Source organism: Xenopus tropicalis, chromosome 8 (genome assembly GCF_000004195.4).
Source record: "Xenopus tropicalis strain Nigerian chromosome 8, UCB_Xtro_10.0, whole genome shotgun sequence".
Classification (NCBI taxonomy): Eukaryota; Metazoa; Chordata; class Amphibia; order Anura; family Pipidae; genus Xenopus; species Xenopus tropicalis.
The window spans coordinates 91024650-91050885 of record NC_030684.2 but is presented as its reverse complement, the minus strand read 5'-3'; the positions used below and the strand labels follow the sequence as shown (position 1 = coordinate 91050885).

The 26236-nt window shown below is 38.9% G+C and overlaps 1 long non-coding RNA gene across 1 annotated transcript; it reads right to left on the bottom strand.

Annotated features, from left to right (window-relative positions):
- Positions 1-1301: 1301 nt before the first annotated feature.
- On the bottom strand, positions 1302-20949 carry LOC116407047. The gene is made up of 3 exons (XR_004220021.1): positions 20865-20949; positions 3754-3816; positions 1302-1625 (listed from the first exon to the last, which is right to left on the bottom strand). It is a non-coding gene; the product is annotated as an uncharacterized LOC116407047 (long non-coding RNA).
- Positions 20950-26236: the final 5287 nt, after the last annotated feature.

Here is a 26236-nt window from a genome sequence, read left to right as displayed (position 1 = left end):
AACCCTGGAGCTACCACTACCTTCAATCTACCCACCTTCTAATTTACCCACAAACCTCTTGGTATACCTTTCTCACTGCAAAAGGCCACCTTTTCTACCCTACTATGTAGTTCATGAGAACCACAAAAGACTACATTGCTCCTCCATGATTTATATAAAATCACTTGGCCTGAGAACATACATATTTAAAAAAAGTGCAAAGTGTGTCCAGGTCCAGTGACCCACAGCAATCCAATCAGATGTTTGCTTTCAAAAAGCTGATTAGAATGCTACCTGCTGATTGGCTACCACTGGTGACTAAACCTGTAGTAAACTATAGGGTTGATTCACTAAAGTGCGATAAATCGAGCGCTATTTATAGCATGCGTTAAAAAATTTTCACGTCTTAACGCACGATTCACTAAAAGGATATTTGCATTAATTTAGACGTGATGCTGTTTGCGTTATTTAAGTCGCGAAGACTATTGTCGTGCGGTACTTGATGCAACGCGTGCTAATTAACGCAGCGCGCTACTTGTCACGCGCTAATTAATGCACGTGCGCTACTTATCGCGCGCACGCCATGTTAGCCATACACACCATTACGTTCGTAAAACTACTTTTTTTAAAAATGACCATTTCCCTGCAAACTGGAGGCTGCATCATAAATCCCACTGCAAAGTCCATATTGTGTTGCCAAAAGCTCATGAACTGTACTTTTCTATAATTAAGTAGGTGTTAATTTTGGCATAGATTAATGCGATATTTAGCGCATCTAAGTGAATCATGTGTTAGTATTATTTCTGTGTGAGAATTAATGCACGCGATATGCGACTTAACGCAAAGAAGCATGAGATTATCGCACTTTAGTGAATCAAACCTTATGTACCTTTTATTGCATAACTCAAATAGCCTCTGCAAACATATAAATCAGTCATATAATTAATGTAATTCCTCAGAAATTGGCATTAGTAAGTAAAAGAATTTGGGGACTGATTCTGAGCACTCGGATAATCAGGAGAAATCAAACTCCAACCTATTTATATGCTGAGTATGAATAGGAACAGCTCATGAATGATATGGGTGCTTCTGCAACTTTTCTCATCAATAATTCAACTGGTGCAGCCTTTTGACAGAATATATCATTGTAATTATTGTTTGCACATTTTTCATACATTTCACCGCATGCCATCTCTGCTTAAAACAGATGTTTTAAAATACACATGGCACATGATGATTTTCTTTTATTAACCCCAGCCATTGCTTCTCTAAGTGCAGGTGAATTTCTACATAAGAAATTCTTATCATTTTACTGACTTGACAGACCTCTCTAATTTCTGAGAGATTACAGTTGTGCAAAATAAAATATATAGTGGCTATAAATCATGCTTCAAGAAAAGATTATTCTGCAGATGTTACGAGATGACATTTTTAATGTGCACAGTAGTTCTGCTTCATTGCACCTGCTGCTGGTTTCAACACTAACTGCTGTCTTGCAGACACTGAAAATAGATGAAACTTTCTATTCCTTCTCTCTCTCTCTCTTTCAGGCCTGTGATTACTGTTCAGCCAAAATGCGGACATCCGAAGTATAATGCTAAAGAGAGTCGTCCATCATTGTAAGAATGTTGAGTAGGTGAAGTTGTCTAAAAATAAGACAAACAAAGCTGACTTTCTATTATTTCTACATAAAGGTATTTGCTGATAATATTCAGAGTATATATGTGTAGCAGACAAAGCTATCTAGACGTTCCTAGTAATTGTTGCTCGCCAGTAATATGCATCCAATTAAGAATAAAGCGACAATACCTGTATGGTTGCTGTGTGTGTTCCCAATTTTTTATTGGGGTGCTTAAGACACAAACAGCAGGATCAAATGTTTCATGACAATAGTATGCCCTTCTTTAATTGATAACCCACAAGAGAGCCCGATCTCATAAATACCCAAAAGTGTAATGACACCAAGAGGAATAGCAACAAATAACAGTGTTCCAACATATTTTTCAAGAATAAGTATTAAGAGTCCAGAGTACATACAACCTTTCTTGGTTTGGGAAGATTGCACCCTTTAAAATGAATTTCCTCGTATCCTATACTTTTTTAATACACTTCCAATACCCATTCTTAAAACAACATTAAGAAAACAATGTTTACACAGCAATCTCGGGGTAGTTTTGCAACCCCAAATCTATCTCATTACTACAGAGCAGCTCAAATTAAATATTCCATGGACTGGATAACACATTCTCACAACTAAGTGGACATATCTGAAACTATTTTTATAGCAGTGTACCACACCTTGCATACTACCTATGGATCAACCGCAGACTGCCCAATACCCAACTCTATTGAGGCAGATTTCCCCATCGGGCAGGACTATACCAATATCTCTCCAGACTTAGCCATACACATCCCAATTATTATATGAGAATCTGAAAAAATGACCATGCACAATCAAACTACCTAGATGGCAAAGAAAGTGAGAAAAGTCCCATCTGTTACCATCAAAGAAAACATATACCTGTACAAATGAAATGGTACCATACACTGGTATTACTGCAAAAGTTGTTTTCTCATACTACCTCACAAATGTGTTTGAGATGCGGTCAAGCAAAAGGAACTATTTACACATATTTTAGACATGTTCAGTACTAACTCTGGGACACTGTGTTCAATTGGCTAAACAAAGTCCTGCTCACAGAGGTACAAAAAAAAACAATAATATTCTTAGTGGGAGATAAAATCCCAAGTCTTAAAACTCATGCAGCATAGCTGTTAAATGAAAAACAACAAACCCACCAACGGGATAGGAATTTCTTAACCAAATCAGATATACAGTACTAGACGAATGGACTTTAAGACAACTTCATAGACAGCTTTTGGCAATAAACCGGTTGAACAATTTAATAATAAGTGCTATCCAACACAAACAGCAATATGTAATAATTTAATTATTGTCTCTCCCCTAACCTGTGAAACTGCTAAAAAGTTTGCGAAGCGCTGAAAAAAATCACAAAACGCAGCTACTGCACGGCTTTTTTCAATGTGTCGTGTCTTTTGAGCTAAGTCATAACAGGATTCTGGGAAGAAATTCCTTAAGGCTCCTAGAAAAGTCCCATTTACATGGGCTTGTCCCATGGGTTTATCCTATAGGCTAAAGCTCACCCACTGGGTTTAAAGCAGAAGCCAGGATAATAGCTGATCAGATTCCCAACACTGTGACCGCAACTTATTTGCTGTGACTTTTTTGATGTGGCCTTGCCTTTTTTCTCACTCTACGAAATTTTTTTCTGGCAAATTTTGCAGCAGTGTCCTGACAAAATTCACCAATGGCATATTGCATAATTTCGCAGCAAATTCATGCCTGGCAAAAAAATTCACTCATCACTACCCCTTACCAGCTCAATAGGGAACTTTCCCCAATACTTATCACTTAACCAAAGATAATCTTCCTCCAACAACATAGTTGTGCAATGCCATGTTTAGTTTCATTTTCTTTTCAAACCTTTTTTTATCAATGTTCACCACAAATTGTACCTCACTTACAAGTTTAAAAGTATCTAGAACTGCAGTGATTACATGTACAATAATGAACCTAATCTGACACTGCTTCAATACGATACAGAATATACTGTAGATATGTCATCTATAATCTGTATCATACTGAAGCAGTGTCAGATTATGTTCATTATTGTACAGATTATAGATATGTCATTTTTTAAAACTTTTCAATAAAAATATAATTAAAACATTCCAGTAATATATTATACCTACTGACTATCTGTAGAGAACAAAAATGTTCTATCTTACTTTCATCTGTATTCTCCTTCTGCTTCACTGTGGGAAAAAAAGAGACATTGGTTCACAAGAAGCAGGTATAATTGATAGCTTAATTTAGACCTTTAGAAGCTAAAATATTAAGAATCCATATAAAAGTAAGAGTTTCCTTCTTTAGAGTTAGTCATTAAGTATAATATATTCGATATTAAAGGAAAGTAGACATTTACACTATTATTGAAAAATATGTGTATTTTAAATTTATTATACATGTAGACTTTATGGACTTTTTCCATTCAAGAACACACTGGATTATAAATTTGGATTACATTTACTGACCATGAACAAAGGATTTGGACTATGTGTATATTTTATTTATTCCATTTGGTAGGAAAACTTATTTGTTTTGTGTTTAGAAATGACTACATGAAATGTTCCTGGCTCCTTGCTTTGTCCCAGAGGAGGGGTATTTCAGCATTCTCTGTGTCGTTAGAGTATTTTGCCTCCACGTAAATAAATGCAATTACAAGGATAGTGTCTATAGTTAGAGTAGGGACTCCAATGTGGTAGGACTCAGGGTAGTGTGTAATTGGAGTACCAATGAACAATCCAGTACACTGTGGCACTCTTCCTCCAGAGAATTTTGGGATGGCCTATCTGAGGGAGAGGTGTGCAATGTAACAGTGTTCCATCATCTGATTTTTATACAGAAGCAGATCCTTCCATCTGATGAAAGGGCATCCATTCAGATTAGAAGAAATGAGGGGTGTTTCTCCCCAAAGAGGGTTGCACTGGCAGATTAAAAAGTTTCCAGTCAGGGTTGGATTCCTTTTTACTGAAATTTACTGAAACTTTTAGTACTTCCAGGGACTGGTGCAATTTGCCCTTTTGAAAATAAAAATTGATTCTGGATCAATTAGCAGTTAGGCAGGTTAAACATGGACAAGAGGTTGAATTAGATAGACTCTTTTTAGGTTCACGTGCTATGTAATTCACAGCAGCTAAAACACTAGTAAGCACATTATACAGTGCTACTTTTTAGCCCTCTTGCAACTAAAAGTCCTATGTTTTGTAAAACTGCTTCCTTTGCTCAAAATGGGTTTACAAGTAGCTCTGAATCCTAGAACATATCCTTACTTATATACTTCTACACTTTGAAACACTGATAATACCAAGTTACTGTACCTGTTTTTGGGTAGGTCCTTTACCTTTTTGTGCCCACATTTAGCAGGCATTGCAAAGAATGTCATACTTTTTCTTTTTTCTTAATTTATACTATAGGGGATGTGTTCACTGATACATTCACTGCTGTAAAGTTTTTTCAGATTAATTTATCCAGAGGCTATATTAGGGTTCCTATCTTACTTTCTCTACATACTGTACCATCAATGAAATGTTGCAAAGTACACTGTTAAACATTCTGTAATGAACTGTTGTTGGGGGGAAAGTAGTTTTATAAATCTGCATGACTGAGAAAGATATACTTCTCATTCATTTCCTTTATTTATCTTATACTTTTAAAATCTGCTGTCAGTGATCACAGAAGAAAAAAGACAAAGAGTAACCCAAAATTTCGAGTTTTTCCGAAAATAACTCCCATAATTCATAATTTATTAATAGTGATGAGCGAATGTTTTTGTCAGGCATGGATTCACAGCGAATTTCCACATTTTGGCATTTTCAAATTGTATTGTGAAAATTCTATGAAAATTTTCCGCAGAAAAATTTGTGCAACACCCATGTTCCGCTAATTTTTCGCCATTTTGCAGATTCACTCATCACTCATTTATTACTGTTTAGTTAACTTTTTTTTTTATAAAAAAAAAATTGGCAGGTTTGATCTGTCAAACCTATGGAGGCTTAGGGGCTGATTTACTTACCCACGAACGGGTCGAATGGAGTCCGATTGCGTTTTTTTCGTAATGATCGGTATTTTGCGATTTTTTCGTATATTTTGCGATTTTTTCGGATTCTTTACGAATTTTTCGTTACCAATACGATTTTTGCGTAAAAACGCGAGTTTTCGTATCCATTACGAAAGTTGCGTAAAAAGTTGCGCATTTTTCGTAGCGTTAAAACTTACGCGAAAAGTTGCGCATTTTTCGCGTAAGTTTTAACGCTACGAAAAATGCGCAACTTTTTACGCAACTTTCGTAATGGATACGAAAAACTCGCGTTTTTACGCAAAAATCGTATTGGTAAGGAAAAATTCGTAAAGAATCCGAAAAAATCGCAAAACATACGAAAAAGTCGCAAAATGTTCGTTTTCAAGTCGGAACTTTTCCAATTCGGGTCGGATTCGTGGGTTAGTAAATCAGCCCCTTAGAATAGTAGAGGAATAGAATAGTCAGTGACAGCTTGTCCTTTCAAGGGGAAGTTAATCCTACGATTGCTTTATATTTCACCCAGTTTCAAAGAGAAGTCAATCCCCTCACTGCTTTCTGTTTCACCCAGTTTCAAAGAGAAGTCAATCCCCTCACTGCTTTCTGTTTCACCCAGTTTCAAGGAGAAGTTACCTCCCTCATTGTTTTCTGTTTCACCCAATTTCAAGGGGAAGTTAACACCCTCATTGTTTTCTATTTCTCATGTTTTCAAGGGAAGTTAATCCCCAAATTATTTTCTATTTCACCTAGTTTCAAGTGAAACAAACACAGTATTGTTTGCCAAGAATGAGAGCAAACGCTTTTAATTGGCTGCTGGAGCAATTCCTGTTAAAAATAAAGGATTCATGGATAGTGGTGAGCATGACTTTGCCTTTTTTGCTTTGATGTGACTAAGTTACAATAGCACTAAATTTGCATGGTCTCCCTATGTCCAGATACAGTAGGTTAATTGATTTGTGATGCCATGACCTTAATGTAGTTGAGGTAGATGGCTTTGACTGTAAGCTCTGTTTGCAAACTGAATGATTTATATAAAGGTCTGTGCAACAAGCTGCAAATATATAATTAAATTAGAATATTAATATAGATTCCATTTATTTTCATATAGAAATCATTGACATGTTTATGGTTCTTTCAATGAAACAAGAAAGTTAATTCAGTATTTTTTGAAAAAGCTTTCCATTTCCTTACTATTTTATTATGTAGAGGCAGATTTAGGAACATAAGGTAACTGTCGTCTGCAGTGTTTTAAATAATCTTCATGGGATTTTAGGATGGCATTTCTAAGTAATTGGTATATAAAAATTGTTGTTAGTAAAAGGCTTTGATAATTTTATCTCCTAAATGTGCTACATTAAGTCATTGAACATAAACTGGCTTGTATGTCACAGTACTGCTTTTAACAATTACTTAAATTTGTGCTAAAATTCTCTTAAGGGAAGCAAAAAAAATCTAATTCAGCTCTCTTTTTCTTGTTCTGAATAAAACCAGTTTTTCTTTTTTTTAACACAAACATGCTGCTGAGCTCTGTACTTAGACTCTTAAGAGTCTGTCAGTAAAGCATCCAGTGGCATGCTTAGACATACTGGAGACCATAACAGTATATTAATAATAATAACAGCCTTTGTTTAACCCTTTCCCTGCCAAAGACGTAGGTACTACGTCGGTTTAAAAAAAGCAGTTGTATGCCACCGACGTAGTACCTACGTTTTTGGTACTAGTGTAATTCTCTCTGCACCGGCGGCAAAAGCCGCCGGTGCAGAGAGTCAGCTGTGCCCCCAACCCCCTCGGCAACGAGCCAAGGGGGCTGGCAAGTTGGTCCAGCGATGCGATCGCATCGCACGACCTACTTACCCAGCAGCAGACCGATCGCAGCGTCTTCTGCTTGTCACGTCTGTTCCCCAGCTTCTTGTTCCTCCTAGCTCCGCCCACTCACTTCCTGTGCTGCGAGGACTGCAGAGAGGACTGCCTGCCTGCGATCCCTGCTGGTAAGTGCTCTTTATTTGCCTAATACACACACTTACACACATTTACAGGCATTTACACACATTTACACACACATCTACACACAATTTAGCATACTTTTTTTTTTTTTTTGTCCGATTTTGCACACTCTAGCACACTTTAGCACACTTATATACACACTTACACACTATCACACACATTTTAGATGTCTGCACACATGTATACACAATTTTTTGTGTATACAAATTTTTTTTTTTTTTACTTTTTTTTTTACCCCTTTGTCTTTAGTTTTTTTCCCTAAAAATTTTATTTTGACACCATGACTATTGGATCTATTATTCTGACCACTAATTACACTGTCATGTGACTTATTTTGTTGTGTCATCGATTTACACAATTTTTGTGGTTTCATTGCATTTTTATCCCTGTATAACTGTTCCTAATCTGTTTTTAGCATAGCTTTGCCATGCGGTACTTTGGTGTAGAAAAATAACTTTACCTATTTTGAATTCCTCAGAATGTGTACTTTCCAAAAATATATGGTTTTCTGGGGGTCCCTGTGTAGTTTGGGGGTCTTACTGCATATAATAGGCTGTCAGGGGGCTCTGTGTGCAAAAGCTGAGTTGCAGGCGAGAAATCCTTATGTGCTATTTTCTTTTTGGGGTCAGTACATACCGCAGACTTTGGTATATCTATGCATATTGGGCATCAAACTGTTCAGTAGGCCTCTGGTGTTCCTATTTGGGGTGATTTGCCTTTGTACGCAAGAAATAGTGTGAGATAAATGCGGCAAACTGCAACATTTTTATGCGATTTTCTCAAATGTCATAAAAACCAATAACTTTAGGAACGCTCTGCAGATTGGTACTTTGGTGTAGAAAGGACTCTTTACCCTTGTTGGATTTGTCAGAATGTGTACTTTCCAAAAATATATGGTTTTCTGGGGGTCCCTGTGTAGTTTGGGGGTCTTACTGCATATAATACGCTGTCAGGGGGCTCTGTGTGCAAAAGCTGAGCTGGCAGGCGAGAAAACCTTACGCGCTATTTTCATTTTTGGGTCAGTACATACCGCAGACTTTGGTATATCTATGCATATTGGGCATCAAACTGTTCAGTAGGCCTCTGGTGTTCCTATTTGGGGTAACTTGCCTTTGTACGCAAGAAATCGTGTGAGATAAATGCGGCAAACTGCAACATTTTTATGCGATTTTCTCAAAAAAGTCATAAAAACCACTAACTTTAGGAAAGCTTTGCAGATGGGTACTTTGGTGTAGAAAGGACTCTTTACCATTGTTGGATTTGTCAGAATGTGTACTTTCCAAAAATATATGGTTTTCTGGGGGTCCCTGTGTAGTTTGGGGGTCTTACTGCATATAATACGCTGCCAGGGGGCTCTGTGTGCAAAAGCTGAGCTGGCAGGCGAGAAAACCTTACGCGCTATTTTCATTTTTGGGTCAGTACATACCGCAGACTTTGGTATATCTATGCATATTGGGCATCAAACTGTTCAGTAGGCCTCTGGTGTTCCTATTTGGGGTAACTTGCCTTTGTACGCAAGAAATCGTGTGAGATAAATACGGCAAACTGCAACATTTTTATGCGATTTTCTCAAAAAAGTCATAAAAACCACTAACTTTAGGAAAGCTTTGCAGATGGGTACTTTGGTGTAGAAAGGACTCTTTACCATTGTTGGATTTGTCAGAATGTGTACTTTCCAAAAATATATGGTTTTCTGGGGGTCCCTGTGTAGTTTGGGGTTCTTACTGCATATAATAGGCTGTCAGGGGGCTCTGTGTGCAAAAGCTGAGCTGGCAGGCGAGAAATCCTTATGTGCTATTTTCATTTTTGGGTCAGTACATACCGCAGACTTTGGTATATCTATGCATATTGGGCATCAAACTGTTCAGTAGGCCTCTGGTGTTCCTATTTGGGGTAACTTGCCTTTGTGCGCAAGAAATTGTGTGAGATAAATGCGGCAAACTGCAACATTTTTATGCGATTTTCTCAAAAGTCATAAAAACCACTAACTTTAGGAAAGCTTTGCAGATTGGTACTTTGGTGTAGAAAGGACTCTTTACCCTTGTTGGATTTGTCAGAATATGTACTTTCCAAAAATATATGGTTTTCTGGGGGTCCCTGTGTAGTTTAGGGGTCTTACTGCATATAATAGGCTGTCAGGGGGCTCTGTGTGCAAAAACTGAGCTGGCAGGCGAGAAATCCTTATGCGCTATTTTCATTTTGGGGTCAGTACATACCGCAGACTTTGGTATATCTATGCATATTGGGCATCAAACTGTTCAGTAGGCCTCTGGTGTTCCTATTTGGGGTGTGTTGCCTTTGTACGCAAGAAATTGTGTGAGATAAATGCGGCAAACTGCAACATTTTTATGCGATTTTCTCAAATGTCATAAAAACCACTAACTTTAGGAAAGCTTTGCAGATTGGTACTTTGGTGTAGAAAGGACTCTTTTCCCTTGTTGGATTTGTCAGAATGTGTACTTTCCAAAAATATAGGGTTTTTAGGGGTCACCCTACATTTCTGCAGCTTCCACCCCTCATAAAACTGCCATGTGTTTATGAATTAGGTAAAGATAAGCCATGAAATTAGTGTGCACAAGGTATATTTGGGGGTCTCTAAGTGCCATGTGCTTTGATAAACCTATGTACAGTGGGCATCAAACTGTTCAGTAGATCTCTGGGGTTCATATTTAGGGTGTTTTATCTTGGTACCTAATGACCTGTAGAAAATAAGATGCTGTATAGTGGAAGTTTTGAGGTGATTTTTGGAAATGCCATAAAAATCATCAAACTTAGGAAAGCTTTATGGCTTGGTACTTTGGAGTAGAAAGACATGGGTACCCATTTTAGATTCGGGGGGATGTGTACTTTCCAAAAATATATGACTTTCTGGGGTGAATGTACTTTTTACTAGCTTTATCCCACATATAATGATGTAAATGTATTGATTTTGCAGAAGCTGAAATGACAGAAATGATAGATCATATGGAGGTATGTTCTCATTGGGGCCCCTACATGCCACATACTTAGGTAAACCTATACATATTGGGCCTTAAACTCTTCAGTGGGCCCCTGGCATTCATATTTAGGGTGTTTTATCTTGGTACCTAATTCTATGTGGGAGATAAGATGCTGGAAACTGGAAGCTTTGAGTGGATTTTTAGAAATGTTATCAAAATTGCCAACTTTAGGAAAGCTTTGCGGCTTGGTACTGTGGAGTAGAAAGACATGGGTACCCATTTTAGATTCGGGGGAATGTGTACTTTCCAAAAATATATGGCTTTCTGGGGTGAATGTACTTTTTACTAGCTTTATCCCACATATAATGATGTAAATGTTGATTTTGCAGAAGCTGAAATGACAGAAATGACAGTACATATGGGTATATGTTCACATTGGGGCCCCTACATGCCACATACTTAGGTAAACCTATACATATTGGGCATCAAACTGTTCAGTAGACCTCTGGGGTTCATATTTAGGGTGTTTTGTCTTGGTACCTAATGACCTGTAGAAAATAAGATGCTGCATAGTTGAAGTTTTGAGGTGATTTTTTGAAATGCCATAAAAATCGTCAAACTTAGGAAAGCTTTATGGCTTAGTACTGTGGAATAGAAAGACATGGGTACCCATTTTAGATTCGGGGGAATGTGTACTTTCCAAAAATATATGACTTTCTGGGGTGAATGTAATTTTTACCAGCTATATCCCACATGTAATGATGTAAATGTTGATTTTGCAGAAGCTGAAATGACAGAAATGACAGTACATATGGGTATATGTTCACATTGGGGCCCCTACATGCCACATTCTTAGGTAAACCTATACATATTGGGCATCAAACTATTCAGTAGACCTCTGGGGTTCATATTTAGGGTGTTTTATATTGGTATCTAATGACCTGTAGAAAATAAGATGCTGTATAGTGGAAGTTTTGAGGTGATTTTTGGAAATGCCATAAAAATCGTCAAACTTAGGAAAGCTTTATGGCTTGGTACTTTGGTGTAGAAAGACATGGGTACCCATTTTAGATTCGGGGGAATGTGTACTTTCCAAAAATATATGACTTTCTGGGGTGAATGTAATTTTTACTAGTTTTATCCCACATGTAATGATGTAAATGTTGATTTTGCAGAAGCTGAAATGACAGAAATGACAGTACATATGGGTATATGTTCACATTGGGGCCCCTACATGCCACATACTTAGGTAAACCTATACATATTGGGCATCAAACTGTTCAGTAGACCTCTGGGGTTCATATTTAGGGTGTTTTGTCTTGGTACCTAATAACCTGTGGAAAATAAGATGCTGCATAGTGGAAGTTTTGAGGTGATTTTTGGAAATGCCATAAAAATCGTCAAACTTAGGAAAGCTTTATGGCTTGGTACTGTGGAGTAGAAAGACATGGGTACCCATTTTAGATTCGGGGGAATGTGTACTTTCCAAAAATATATGACTTTCTGGGGTGAATGTACTTTTTACTAGCTTTATCCCGCATGTAATGATGTAAATGTTGATTTTGCAGAAGCTGAAATGACAGAAATGACAGTACATATGGGTATATGTTCACATTGGGGCCCCTACATGCCACATTCTTAGGTAAACCTATACATATTGGGCATCAAACTGTTCAGTAGACCTCTGGGGTTCATATTCAGGGTGTTTTATCTTGGTATCTAATGACCTGTAGAAAATAAGATGCTGTATAGTGGAAGTTTTGAGGTGATTTTTGGAAATGCCATAAAAATCGTCAAACTTAGGAAAGCTTTATGGCTTGGTACTTTGGAGTAGAAAGACATGGGTACCCATTTTAGATTCGGGGGAATGTGTACTTTCCAAAAATATATGACTTTCTGGGGTGAATGTAATTTTTACTAGTTTTATCCCACATGTAATGATGTAAATGTTGATTTTGCAGAAGCTGAAATGACAGAAATGACAGTACATATGGGTATATGTTCACATTGTGGCCCCTACATGCCACATACTTAGGTAAACCTATACATATTGGGCATCAGACTGTTCAGTAGACCTCTGGGGTTCATATTTAGGGTGTTTTATCTTGGTATCTAATGACCTGTAGAAAATAAGATGCTGTATAGTGGAAGTTTTGAGGTGATTTTTGGAAATGCCATAAAAATCGTCAAACTTAGGAAAGCTTTATGGCTTGGTACTGTGGAGTAGAAAGACATGGGTACCCATTTTAGATTCGGGGGAATGTGTACTTTCCAAAAATATATGACTTTCTGGGGTGAATGTACTTTTTACTAGCTTTATCCCACATATAATGATGTAAATGTGTTGATTTTGCAGAAGCTGAAATGACAGAAATGATAAATCATATGGGGGTATGTTCTCATTGGGTCCCCTACATGCCACATACTTAGGTAAACCTATACATATTGGGCATCAAACTGTTCAGTGGGCCCCTGGCGTTCATATTTAGGGTGTTTTATCTTGGTACCTAATGCTATGTGGGAGATAAGATGCTGGAAACTGGAAGCTTTGAGTGGATTTTTGGAAATGTTATCAAAATTGCCAACTTTAGGAAAGCTTTGCGGCTTGGTACTGTGGAGTAGAAAGACATGGGTACCCATTTTAGATTTGGGGGAATGTGTACTTTCCAAAAATATATGGCTTTCTGGGGTGAATGTACTTTTTACTAGTTTTATCCCACATCTAATGATGTAAATGTTGATTTTGCAGAAGCTGAAATGACAGAAATGACAGTACATATGGGGGTATGTTCACATTGAGGCCCCTACATGCCACATACTTAGGTAAACCTATACATATTGGGCATCAAACTGTTCAGTGGACCCCTGGTGTTCATATTTAGGGTGTTTTATTTGGTTACTTTATGACCTTTAGGAGTTAAGATACTATAGACTGGAAGCTTTGAAGCGATTTTAAAAAAATTTCACAAATTTTGATAAAAATCAATAACTTTAGGAAAGCATTGCGACTTGATAGTTTGGAGTAGACAGACAGTTGTGCCTATTCTGGATTCCCCAGAATCTCTTCTTTCTAAAAATGTAAAATTTTCTGGGATAAACTCTCTGTTAGTGGAATTTTTGGCCTTGAAATCTAAAGTATGCAGCTTTCTGGAGCAGTGCTTTGGAAATTTGGTAGTGTACTGCTGGGAGTTTTTGACCTATACAAGTGAGAAATCTCCATAAAACTATATATATTTGGTATTGGCACGTTCAGGAGACATGGGACTTTCCAAATCAGTTGTAATTTCATGCATAAACTAATTTTTGTTTCTGGTGCATGTGTTTATATTATGGAAAATATGATTTTTTTTCATTTTTTAGACATTTAGAAGCCTATATCTTGTTACAGAATTGGAATTACACAAAAATTCTACCATATTTTAAAAGCTTAGGTTGTCCTGAAAAAAACAATATATAGTTTTCCTGGGTAAACTAAAAGTCCCCCCAAGGAAAGGCCCCTAAAGTGAAACAGTGCAAAATGTTCAAAAACTGTCTGGCAGTAGAAGTTCCGCTTTGTCCAAAACGGCTGGCAGTGAAAGGGTTAAGATTGTTACAGAGGCTAAACATTAGGCAGTATGTTACATAAGGAATGCAGAGTACTGCATAGGTAAATGCATTGATATTGAGTTACTGCTAATTATTTAGAGAATAATTTATTGACTAGAGATTATAGGAATAGTAGGAATTCTGCTTTAACTTGGAATTAGTTTTTTCCTGTACTTTTAAACCCCTATTGAGGGCTTTATCTTATTTTCTCCTGAGTGATATATCAGTGTTCTCTGAAAAACTACCATTTATTCAGCTGGACAGGAGAAAGCTTATTCAGTATATACAGGGTGACTGGGATGCATGTTATATTGTATTGTTTTGTATTAAACAGGGCAAATACACAGTGCTATGCAAGGCATAAAGACAAACAGGGATACAGTTATAAATGCAACAATGAAAATAAATACATGGAGGGAGTTTCAATAAATAGTTGAAATGAAATTCCTGCCCTGAAAAGTTGACAATCTATGAGGAAGAGGAGACAAAAGCAAAAAGGTGCAAAGCAACTGAGTTAAATACCAGATTGGTATAATATACATGTAATTGTGCCCAGAATTTTTTTTTTACATTGCTGTTATTCCACAACTCTTATTTGAATGCTGATTAGTTAAGTATCATGATATATTAATAACTATGCACTTCAAATTGTTCACCCATCACTGGTATCTAAAGATCACAAATCAAAAAATGAACAGGAATGTGATATAATTCAGTGTTGGACATGTCCTGCTGTTTTCATCCTAATGAAATATGGCAGCCTAATTATAATGGCAGTTGGTGAATTATTTCACCCTCTCAATTTTTGCTTGTTCTTATTTTTTTCTTTGTTATCACTTTGCATTAGCTGCTAGCATCTTCAGTGATCTCATAAAATATGTCGTGACTGTGCTGTGCCTTTAGTCATATTCTTTGACATAACCTTATTCTGTATTTGCAGATTTTGCATAACACCAGATATAAACATAGTGCCCAACTGCTGGCAAACCCAGGAACACCCAACAATATGGGTGCAAGAATATGGGCAACCTGGAATATAATTGTGAGATACCTCCACCTAATGGGTACTAAGGTGTACACCTCAGGGAATATTAAAAAAACAAAAACATTACTATACAGGCATTACAAAAACAATTAACTTAACAAAGAGCAAAGAATGAGTACTAAAATGTAGGTATGTTAAATAATATTATTATCAAATAATTGATTTTTTTAAAAATGATTTCCTTTTTCTCTATAGTAATAAAACAGTGCTGTGTACTCAAGCTTATCTAAGATAGAATTAATCCTAATTGGAGGCAAAACAATCCTATCAGGTTTATTTAATGTTTAAATGACTTTTTAGCAGACATAAGGTATGAATATCCAAATTACAGAAGATTCCTTATCCAGAAAACCCCAGGTCCGAGCATTCAAAATAACAGGTCTGACACCTGTAATATTTAATTTGTTTATTGTAGTAATTTATAGCCTTCAGTTCTTTTTACCCCAAGAAATATGTTCAACCCTTTGTGAGGAACTGGTACCACCCCTGATTTTATAGAATCGGTTAACATGTGCTTACACAGTGAAAATAGCTTCTTGCAGCCCCAGGTGCACGCTGTACCCACTGCCCGGGCAGATAAATTCAAGAATGAAGAAAACAGCAGCACTCCGGTTGTTTTGAAAAATGTGAATCTTTACTAAGTGCCAAAGGCAACGTTTCGGGCTTCACTCCAGCCCTTTATCAACCCCTGATTTTATAAGCACAGGAATGGCCTAAAAGGGACTTCTACACCTTTCCTATTTGAACTGCACTCCATCACAGAGGAGAACCTTCCATGAAATTCGCTGTGATTCCTCAGACAACAGCCCGTGTTTTTTGTTTATATTTCTGCTGCTATAATTTAAAGGAGTACTTAAATTAGCTTGAGCAATTTGATTAAATATGCTTTTATAGTGATTAAAACTAAATACAGAACTTTGCTGGGCTTTATATGTTATTGGGCCTATTATGTTTAAACATTATATTTACTATAGGTATAAATAGGGTTTACTTTCTTCATGTTTTTTATGGTTAAATAAGATCATTTTTAAGAGCAACCAAAGCTCTTTAGTACCCACTGAATGTGACTCTGGTTTATTGCTATACAGGATCTGCTATCCAGATTGCTTGGGATGTGGGGTTCTTTGGATAAGTGGCCTTTCCGTAATTTGGATCTCCATACCTTAAGTTTACTAAAGATTAATTTAAACTTTAAACCCAATAGGATTGTTTTGCCTCTAATAGGGTTAATTATATCTCAGTTGGGATCAAGTACAAGGTACTGTTTTTTTTTATTACAGTGTAACTGCCCTCACTGGTGGTTGCAATCTAAATTGCTGCACTGAGCATTAAATTTGTCTTTAAAAAAAGAACGGTACAAGTAAGGTTGCATCAGTTTGCTTTATGATTAATGTATAGTCAAATCTGTCTTTCTGGAAGATTTTTTTTTTTATATATTCTGATGCGAAAAACAAAATAAAAATTTGTATTCTAAGCAACTTGACAAACAGTAGGATTCTGATGAATAGAATATTCTGTAAATAGACAATCAAATTGCCCCTGGTGACAATGCAGTTGAAGCAAAAATCTAAAGTTCATGTAATCTTGTCCTGCTAATTTATGTTAGCTACACAAGGAAAAAAAATGAGAAGAAAAGATTTACAGGCTTGAAATTTGCAGATGATGGAATAAAATCGACAACTATGGCATCTGCTTCTACTGAGTTGACAGAGTTTAGAACACTGTCAGATTGAAGCCAGACTTCATAAGGAAAAGAAAACTCACAAATGGCAAATTTATATTCTGCATGTCAGTCAGGCAGACTTATAGCATGTGTTTAGTATTAAACTTGTCTGGAACTTGGCTGTTCTAAATAACAAAAGATTTAGATTTGGCCCATGGAACACAAGGGAGATTTTATGCCATGTCTCCTAAATCAGTCTGATATAAAGTATTTTTATTGAAATCTAGTTACAGGAATGTGACTTTCGATTTAAAAGGGGCGAATCCACCGATCAGCTTCAGTAATTACATTTTAGCACAATATCAGTTAGTACTTCCTGGTGTAGTTGCAAAACATTCACGGAAAGTGACAACACACACTTGAAAGATAACAACATAAGTGGACCATTGAGTAAAGGTTTAAGGTGACAAACCTGTACTGGGTCAATAATGGTTTTTCATTTTTTATTCTACTTTGGTTGTCACTGAGGAAAAGGGGTATTAGAAGTCGCAATAAAGTAGATAAATGTCAGAAAATGAGGTTCCGGTCACTTATTCAGACCTTAATCAAGATGGCTCTTAGTGGTCAAACCCAATCTAATTAACCCAGTGTGAGTTTTGGCACCAAATTATGTCAGCATGACCAACCCCAATATATCACCAAAATTAAACAAACTGTGTAAAACCAATTTAAAAAACTCCAAAACACAGTAAAAACAACAGTAGGTAACAATCTAAGGTTATATCTGGATAAGGGGTGTATAGCAGAGCAGGACATGATATAGGCTTACTTACAAGAACAGGAACTCTGGTCTCTTATTCAAATAAATTCGAAATTACAAGTGCTTCAGTAATAAATAGTAATTTCAGGTTTAAATATTTTATATAAAGTACAGTGCTTCCTTGTAACTGATTGTATTCGCCAACTCATTAATCTGTAACTTGAATAGCCAGTGTAAAGTGCATTCAAAGTGCCAGGATTATAAAATAATGTGAACCAACACAACTTAAGGTGGCCACGTAAGCACCAATATTAACGTATGAAACGCACATTTCACCAACTGCTCAATTAAAAGGCAACAATTGATTACTCTGCATAATTCTGCAGATGGTACTGACCGAAACACTGTTTGCATTGGTTAGATTTCACATAATTTCAATTCTCTTTCCCATCGCTGAATCCCCATCATTGGTGAATGTATAAAGTATACCACCAATGAGATTAGCTTCTCTCTCTTCAGCCAGCTTCCCCTTTATGACACTTTGTCTCTTTATGATTCATTCAAGAATCATCGTGTTGGCCACTGCAACATATAAATAAAGGGTGCAACCTAATTTTGGATATTTTGTTCTGGGTGTGCCCTTACAAATAAGGACATTTTGGAAATGGTGAACCGAGGGGCCACCTAACAGACAGCCATCAACACAATGTGGAGTACAAAAGATTTTGAACTTGGTTCATTATTTTGTAAGATGTCCTTATTAATAAGTGCACATGCAGAACTAATTCCCCAGGATTAGACTGTGCCCCATAATTTTGTTTATACATTGCTCTTTATATTAAGAGACCTGAGAGGGTTTATGTCTTCTTTCACACTTATTGCTACATTTCCACTATACCCTAACAGAACCTTCCAGCCTGGACATTATAGTATCCACTGAGTAATACTTCTTTGGTGTTTTGAATTAAAGAAACCCACAATCTCTTAATTCGAGGTGACAATGGGCAATTTATTTTGTTTATGCTCTATCCAGAATGTGACCTTTCAGAACCCTTGAGGCCTGGAGTTAGACAGCTCTGATTTATGTGTGACACGGAAACATTTATTACCAGAAGTTCATTTCAACCTTAGAATGAAACACAGGAACTGGCTAATCTATTTTACCCTGTTTTTTAGACATATAAAATTGTGGCAATTTCCATAGTTTAGCTTCTGCTTTAAAGGGTGTTTTTTTTAATTCAACTCTTTAAGCTGTACTATATCTGATATCCCCAAAACTCTCCACTGAACTCAATTCATATTTATTATGAAGCAGTTATCCTTTCTCTTACTTATGATTCAGTGAAAGACCACACATCCCCATCTACTGGAACGTTGCAAATCTTATTATTTTCTATCATCTTAAAAATGTGAATCTTGTTCTGTAGAAATGATAGAAAACAATCAAAAGAAAATGTGCCAAGTTCAACACAGCTGGTCATTGTAAAACTACACCAAGCATTTCCCCTGATTCACTGCGTGATAATAAAGTTTAGATGAGAAAAGTAGAATAATAACTGAAAATATATCAGCAATCCTGAACATACAGCTTGTGCTGTTGTTGTAAACAGGAATTCTAGAAACTTTAGACTTCGCGCTGCGAGATGGAAACATTATAGCAATTTAGCTGCTGGATGAATAGATGACCCTTAAATTGCAGTGTGGGCTGAAGTGTCTTGGGCATTTATCATTTATGAAACTTTTATTGCCTGTAACAGAAAATCCAGAGTACCTTGGGTAGATTAGGGTAAAATGAAGATATTTGGGGTGCTAGGTGTATGAAGAAGTAAGAAGTATAAGTAAGTTGGATGCATGAAATTCGTTTTAGATTCGTTTAGGTTTCACGTACATACATTGCTGGGCCTATTACAGCTTGTGTCCAAGCAATAATGGCATAGTAGCTTATCGCTTATACAGACACATTGACCCCAGCCCATACTAGCAAAGTGGCCATCAGATCATTCTTGTGCAATGACAAGTGCTAGCCCAATGCATCTTATGCTACAGTAGTGCTGTTACCCTCAGATCATATTGGCACAGTTAGATTACTCAAGCCCCTGTTCACACTGCTCTCTAATCAGCCTGACACACAAACACACACAATAACACTGAAACTCTGGCAAAAAGTTACACATACAATCACTCAGTCATAAAAGAGTAACAGCAAACAGCAAATCAGATACACTAACTCTGTATTCATTTTCTCATATTTGCATTCTGGTTGCTCTTTAAGGAAGATCCTCTCTACCACAAGAACTCAGTTCCTGATTGTTGATCATATTACAATGTGACTGGAGGGTGTACAATTTGTAGAGTCTCTACCGAATGGTGCTTTTTTTAAACAGGTATTTCCCTTGCGCAAGTATCTACCACATAATAATAACAATATGGTAAAATGTCTTACATTAAGGGGCTGATTCATCAAGGTACGAGTCTGAATTCAGATTGGATACGATAATTTCTGATGATCGCAAATATCACGAAAATGCTTACGAAAAAAATCGTATTAGTCACGATAATATCGTATTGGCGATCGGAAAGTCACAAAATTTCTTATCTGAGCGATCTTAAACGGCGGGAAAAACTTTCTGACTTTGGTCCTTCTGTGCATGATTTTGGAAGCCTCCCATTGGACTCAATGGCACTCTAAAGCTTCAACCTGGCCCAAGGAAAGTCACGATAACGAAGTTTGAATGAATCCAAAACTTTCATACTCGGTGCGACAATACAATTTTGTCGCACAAATTTTGTTGCAAAGTACGAAAAAGTCGCACTAAGGTACGAAAAAGTCGCAAGAAATACGCACAGTGCGAAAAAAATACGAATTTGTTGTATTCGGAGTGATCGTATTTTAATAAATAGGCCCCTAAATGCGGCATATTTTACCTGTGAGGAGCAGCAGTGTCACTGATGTGCAAGTTAGGGTGGTCCAACAGAAGCAAGACAGAATGAGAGCCTCACTACTTGCCAAATGCCTGCCACAGGTATCAAATATAGGGCTCCCCCACAGCACATTGCTGCATGTGCAAAAACAAAGGTTGCACCAACACCCCCCAATGCAAGTGCTCTGTCTGTAACTGAGAACTAAAGAAAACCATTGTGTAACCACTTTGTGCACTCTTTTGCCTATGAGCGCCTAGGATAAATTTAGAGAGAGACCTAAGGTGCACACCATAAACATTTCCTTTACCTGAGTGCTCCAAATGAGAAACAACATAAACAATGCAGAGGAAAGGCACACACACAGTATACTGTACATATCTCAGTTGGACAAAGGCTGGAAGAAACCATTGCAGTCTAGAGACAGTTACATATCTCAGCCTGGGAAAAGGCTGGAAGATACCATTGCATCCTAGAGACAGTTACATCTCTCAGCCTGGACAAAGGCTGGAAGATACCATTGCATCCTAGAGACAGTTACATCTCTCAGCCTGGAAAAAGTCTGGAAGATACCATTGCATCCTAGAGACAGTTACATCTATCAGCCTGGAAAAAGGCTGGAAGATACCATTGCATCCTAGAGACAGTTACATCTCTCAGCCTGGACAAAGGCTGGAAGATACCATTGCATCCTAGAGACAGTTACATCTCTCAGCCTGGAAAAAGGCTGGAAGATACCATTGCATCCTAGAGACAGTTACATCTGTCAGCCTGGACAAAGGCTGGAAGAAACCATTGCATCCTAGAGACAGATACTTCTATCAGCCTGGACAAAGGCTGGAAGATACCATTGCAGCCTAGAGACAAATACATCTCTCAGCCTGGACAAAGGCTGGAAGATACCATAGTAGCCTAGAGACAGTTGCATCTCTCAGCCTGGACAAAGGCTGGAAGATACCATTGCATCCTAGAGACAGTTACATCTCTCAGCCTGAACAAAGGCTGGAAGATACCATTGCATCCTAAAGACAGTTACATCTCTCAGCCTGGACAAAGGCTGGAAGATACCATTGCAGCCTAGAGACAGTTACACCTCTCAGCCCGGACAAAGGCTGGAAGATACAATTGCAGCCTAGAGACAGTTACATCTCTCAGCCTGTACAAAGGCTGGAAGATACCATTGCATCCTAGAGACAGTTACATCTCTCAGCCTGGAAAAAGGCTGGAAGATACCATTGCATCCTAGAGACAGTTACATCTCTCAGCCTGGAAAAAGGCTGGAAGATACCATTGCAGCCTAGAGACAGTTACATCTCTCAGCCTGGACAAAGGCTGGAAGATACCATTGCAGCCTAGAGACAGTTATATCTGTCAGCCTGGACAAAGGCTGGAAGAAACCATTGCATCCTAGAGACAGATACTTCTCTCAGCCTGGACAAAGGCTGAAAGATACCATTGCAGCCTAGAGACAAATACATCTCTAAGCCTGGACAAAGGCTGGAAGATACCATTGTAGCCTAGAGACAGTTGCATCTCTCAGCCTGGACAAAGGCTGGAAGATACCATTGCATCCTAGAGACAGTTACATCTCTCAGCCTGTACAAAGGCTGGAAGAAACCATTGCATCCTAGAGACAGTTACATCTCTAAGCCTGGACAAAGGCTGGAAGATACCATTGCATCCTAAAGACAGTTAAATCTCTCAGCCTGGACAAAGGCTGGAAGATACCATTGCATCCTAGAGACAGTTACATCTCTCAGCCTGGACAAAGGCTGGAAGATACCATTGCAGCCTAGAGACAGTTACATATCTCAGCCTGGATAAAGGCTGGAAGATAACATTGCAGTCTAGAGACAGTTACATATCTCAGCCTGGGCAAAGGCTGAAAGATACCATTGCTGCCTAGAGATAGTTACATCTCTAGGCCTGGAGAAAGGCTAGAAGATACCATTGCAGCTTAGAGATAGTTATATATCTCAGACTGGGCAAAGGCTGGAAGATACCATTGCAGCAGGGAGACAGTTACATCTCTCAGCCTGGACAAAGGCTGGAAGATACCATTGCATCCTAGAGACAGTTACATCTCTCAGCCTGGACAAAGGCTGGAAGATTCCATTGCAGCCTAGAGACAGTTACATCTCTCAGCCTGGACAAAGGCTGGAAGATACCATTGCATCCTAGAGACAATTACATATATCAGCCTGGGCAAAGGCTGGAAGATACCATTGCAGCACAGAGACAGTTACATATCTCAGCCTGGACAAAGGCTGGAAGATACCATTGCAGCTCAGAGACAGTTACATATCTCAGCCAGGGAAAAGGCTGGAAGATACCATTGCAGCCTAAAGATAGTTATATATTTTAGCCTGGGCAAAGGCTGGAAGATACCATTGCAGCGCAGAGACAGTTACATATCTCAGCCTGGACAAAGGCTGGAAGATACCATTGCAGCCTAGAGACAGTTACATATCTCAGCCTGTGCAAAGGCTGGAAGATACCATTGCATCCTAGAGACAGTTACATATCTCAGCCTGGGCAAAGGCTGGAAGATACCATTGCAGCCTAGAGACAGTTACATATCTCAGCCTGGGCAAAGGCTGGAAGATACCATTGCAGCCTAGAGACAGTTACATATCTCAGCCTGGGAAAAGGGTGGAAGATACCATTGCAGCCGAGAGACAGTTACATATCTTAGCCTGGGCAAACGATGGAAGATACCATTGCAGCCTAGAGACAGTTACACCTCTCAGACTGGACAAAGGCTGGAAGATACCATTGCATCCTAGAGACAGTTACATATCTCAGCCTGGACAAAGGCTGGAAGATACCATTGCATCCTAGAGACAGTTACATATCTCAGCCTGGACAAAGGCTGGAAGATACCAATGCAACACAGAGACAGTAACATATCTCAGCCTTGGCAAAGGCTGGAAGATACCATTGCAACCTAGAGACAGTTACATATCTCAGCCTGGGCAAAGGCTGGAAGATACCATTGCAGCCTAGAGACAGTTACACCTCTCAGCCTGGGCAAAGGCTGGAAGATACCATTGCAGCCTAGAGACAGTTACACCTCTCAGCCTGGACAAAGGCTGGAAGATACCATTGCAGCACAGAGACAGTTACATATCTCAGCCTGGGCAAAGGCTGGAAGATACCATTGCATCCTAGAGACAGTTACATATCTCAGCCTGGGCAAAGGCTGGAAGATCCCATTGCAGCTCAGAGACAGTTACATATCTCAGCCAGGGAAAAGGCTGGAAGATACCATTGCAGCCTAAAGATAGTTATATATTTTAGCCTTGGCAAAGGCTGGAAGATACCATTGCAGCGCAGAGACAGTTACATATCTCAGCCTGGGCAAAGGCTGGAAGATACCTTTGCATCCTAGAGACAGTTACATCTCACAGCCTGGACAAAGGCTGGAAGGTACCATTGCATCCTAGACACAGTTATTTCTCTAAGCCTGGACAAAGGCTGGAAGATACCATTGCAGCCTAGAGACAGTTACATATCTCAACCTGTGCAAAGGCTGGAAGATACCATTGCATCCTAGAGACAGTTATATCTCTGAGCCTGGACAAAGGCTGGAAGGTACCATTGCATCCTAGAGACAGTTACATCTCACAGCCTTGACAAAGGCTGGAAGATACCATTGCATCCTAGAGACAGTTACATTTCTCAGCATGGACAAAGGCTGGAAGATACCATTGCAGCCTAGAGACAGTTACATCTGTCAGCCTGGACAAAGGCTGGAAGATACCATTGCATGCTAGAGACAGTTACATCTCTCAGCCTGGACAAAGGCTGGAAGATACCATTGCATCCTAGAGACAGTTACATCTCTGAGCCTGGACAAAGGCTGGAAGATACCATTGCAGCCTAGAGACAGTTACATATCTCAGCCTGTGCAAAGGCTGGAAGATACCATTGCATCCTAGAGACAGTTACATATCTCAGCCTGTACAAAGGCTGGAAGATACCATTGCAGCCTAGAGACAGTTACATATCTCAGCCTGGGCAAAGGCTGGAAGATACCATTGCAGCCTAGAGACAGTTACATATCTCAGCCTGGGAAAAGGGTGGAAGATACCATTGCAGCCGAGAGACAGTTACATATCTTAGCCTGTACAAAGGCTGGAAGATACCATTGCAGCCTAGAGACAGTTACACCTCTCAGACTGGACAAAGGCTGGAAGATACCATTGCATCCTAGAGACAGTTACATATCTCAGCCTGGACAAAGGCTGGAAGATACCATTGCATCCTAGAGACAGTTACATATCTCAGCCTGGACAAAGGCTGGAAGATACCAATGCAGCACAGAGACAGTAACATATCTCAGCCTTGGCAAAGGCTGGAAGATACCATTGCAACCTAGAGACAGTTACACCTCTCAGCCTGGGCAAAGGCTGGAAGATACCATTGCAGCCTAGAGACAGTTACACCTCTCAGCCTGGACAAAGGCTGGAAGATACCATTGCAGCACAGAGACAGTTACATATCTCAGCCAGGGCAAAGGCTGGAAGATACCATTGCAGCTCAGAGACAGTTACATATCTCAGCCAGGGAAAAGGCTGGAAGATACCATTGCAGCCTAAAGATAGTTATATATTTTAGCCTTGGCAAAGGCTAAAAGATACCATTGCAGCGCAGAGACAGTTACATATCTCAGCCTGGGCAAAGGCTGGAAGATACCATTGCATCCTAGAGACAGTTACATTTCTCAGCCTGGACAAAGGCTGGAAGGTACCATTGCATCCTAGAGACAGTTATTTCTCTCAGCCTGGACAAAGGCTGGAAGATACCATTGCAGCCTAGAGACAGTTACATATCTCAACCTGTGCAAAGGCTGGAAGATACCATTGCATCCTAGAGACAGTTACATCTCTGAGCCTGGACAAAGGCTGGAAGGTACCATTGCATCCTAGAGACAGTTACATCTCACAGCCTTGACAAAGGCTGGAAGATACCATTGCATCCTAGAGACAGTTACATATCTCAGCCTGTGCAAAGGCTGGAAGATACCATTGCAGCCTAGAGACAGTTACATATCTCAGCCTGGGCAAAGGCTGGAAGATACCATTGCAGCCTAGAGACAGTTACATATCTCAGCCTGGGAAAAGGGTGGAAGATACCATTGCAGCCGAGAGACAGTTACATATCTTAGCCTGGGCAAACGATGGAAGATACCATTGCAGCCTAGAGACAGTTACACCTCTCAGACTGGACAAAGGCTGGAAGATACCATTGCATCCTAGAGACAGTTACATATCTCAGCCTGGACAAAGGCTGGAAGATACCATTGCATCCTAGAGACAGTTACATATCTCAGCCTGGACAAAGGCTGGAAGATACCAATGCAGCACAGAGACAGTAACATATCTCAGCCTTGGCAAAGGCTGGAAGATACCATTGCAACCTAGAGACAGTTACACCTCTCAGCCTGGGCAAAGGCTGGAAGATACCATTGCAGCCTAGAGACAGTTACACCTCTCAGCCTGGACAAAGGCTGGAAGATACCATTGCAGCACAGAGACAGTTACATATCTCAGCCAGGGCAAAGGCTGGAAGATACCATTGCAGCTCAGAGACAGTTACATATCTCAGCCAGGGAAAAGGCTAGAAGATACCATTGCAGCCTAAAGATAGTTATATATTTTAGCCTTGGCAAAGGCTGGA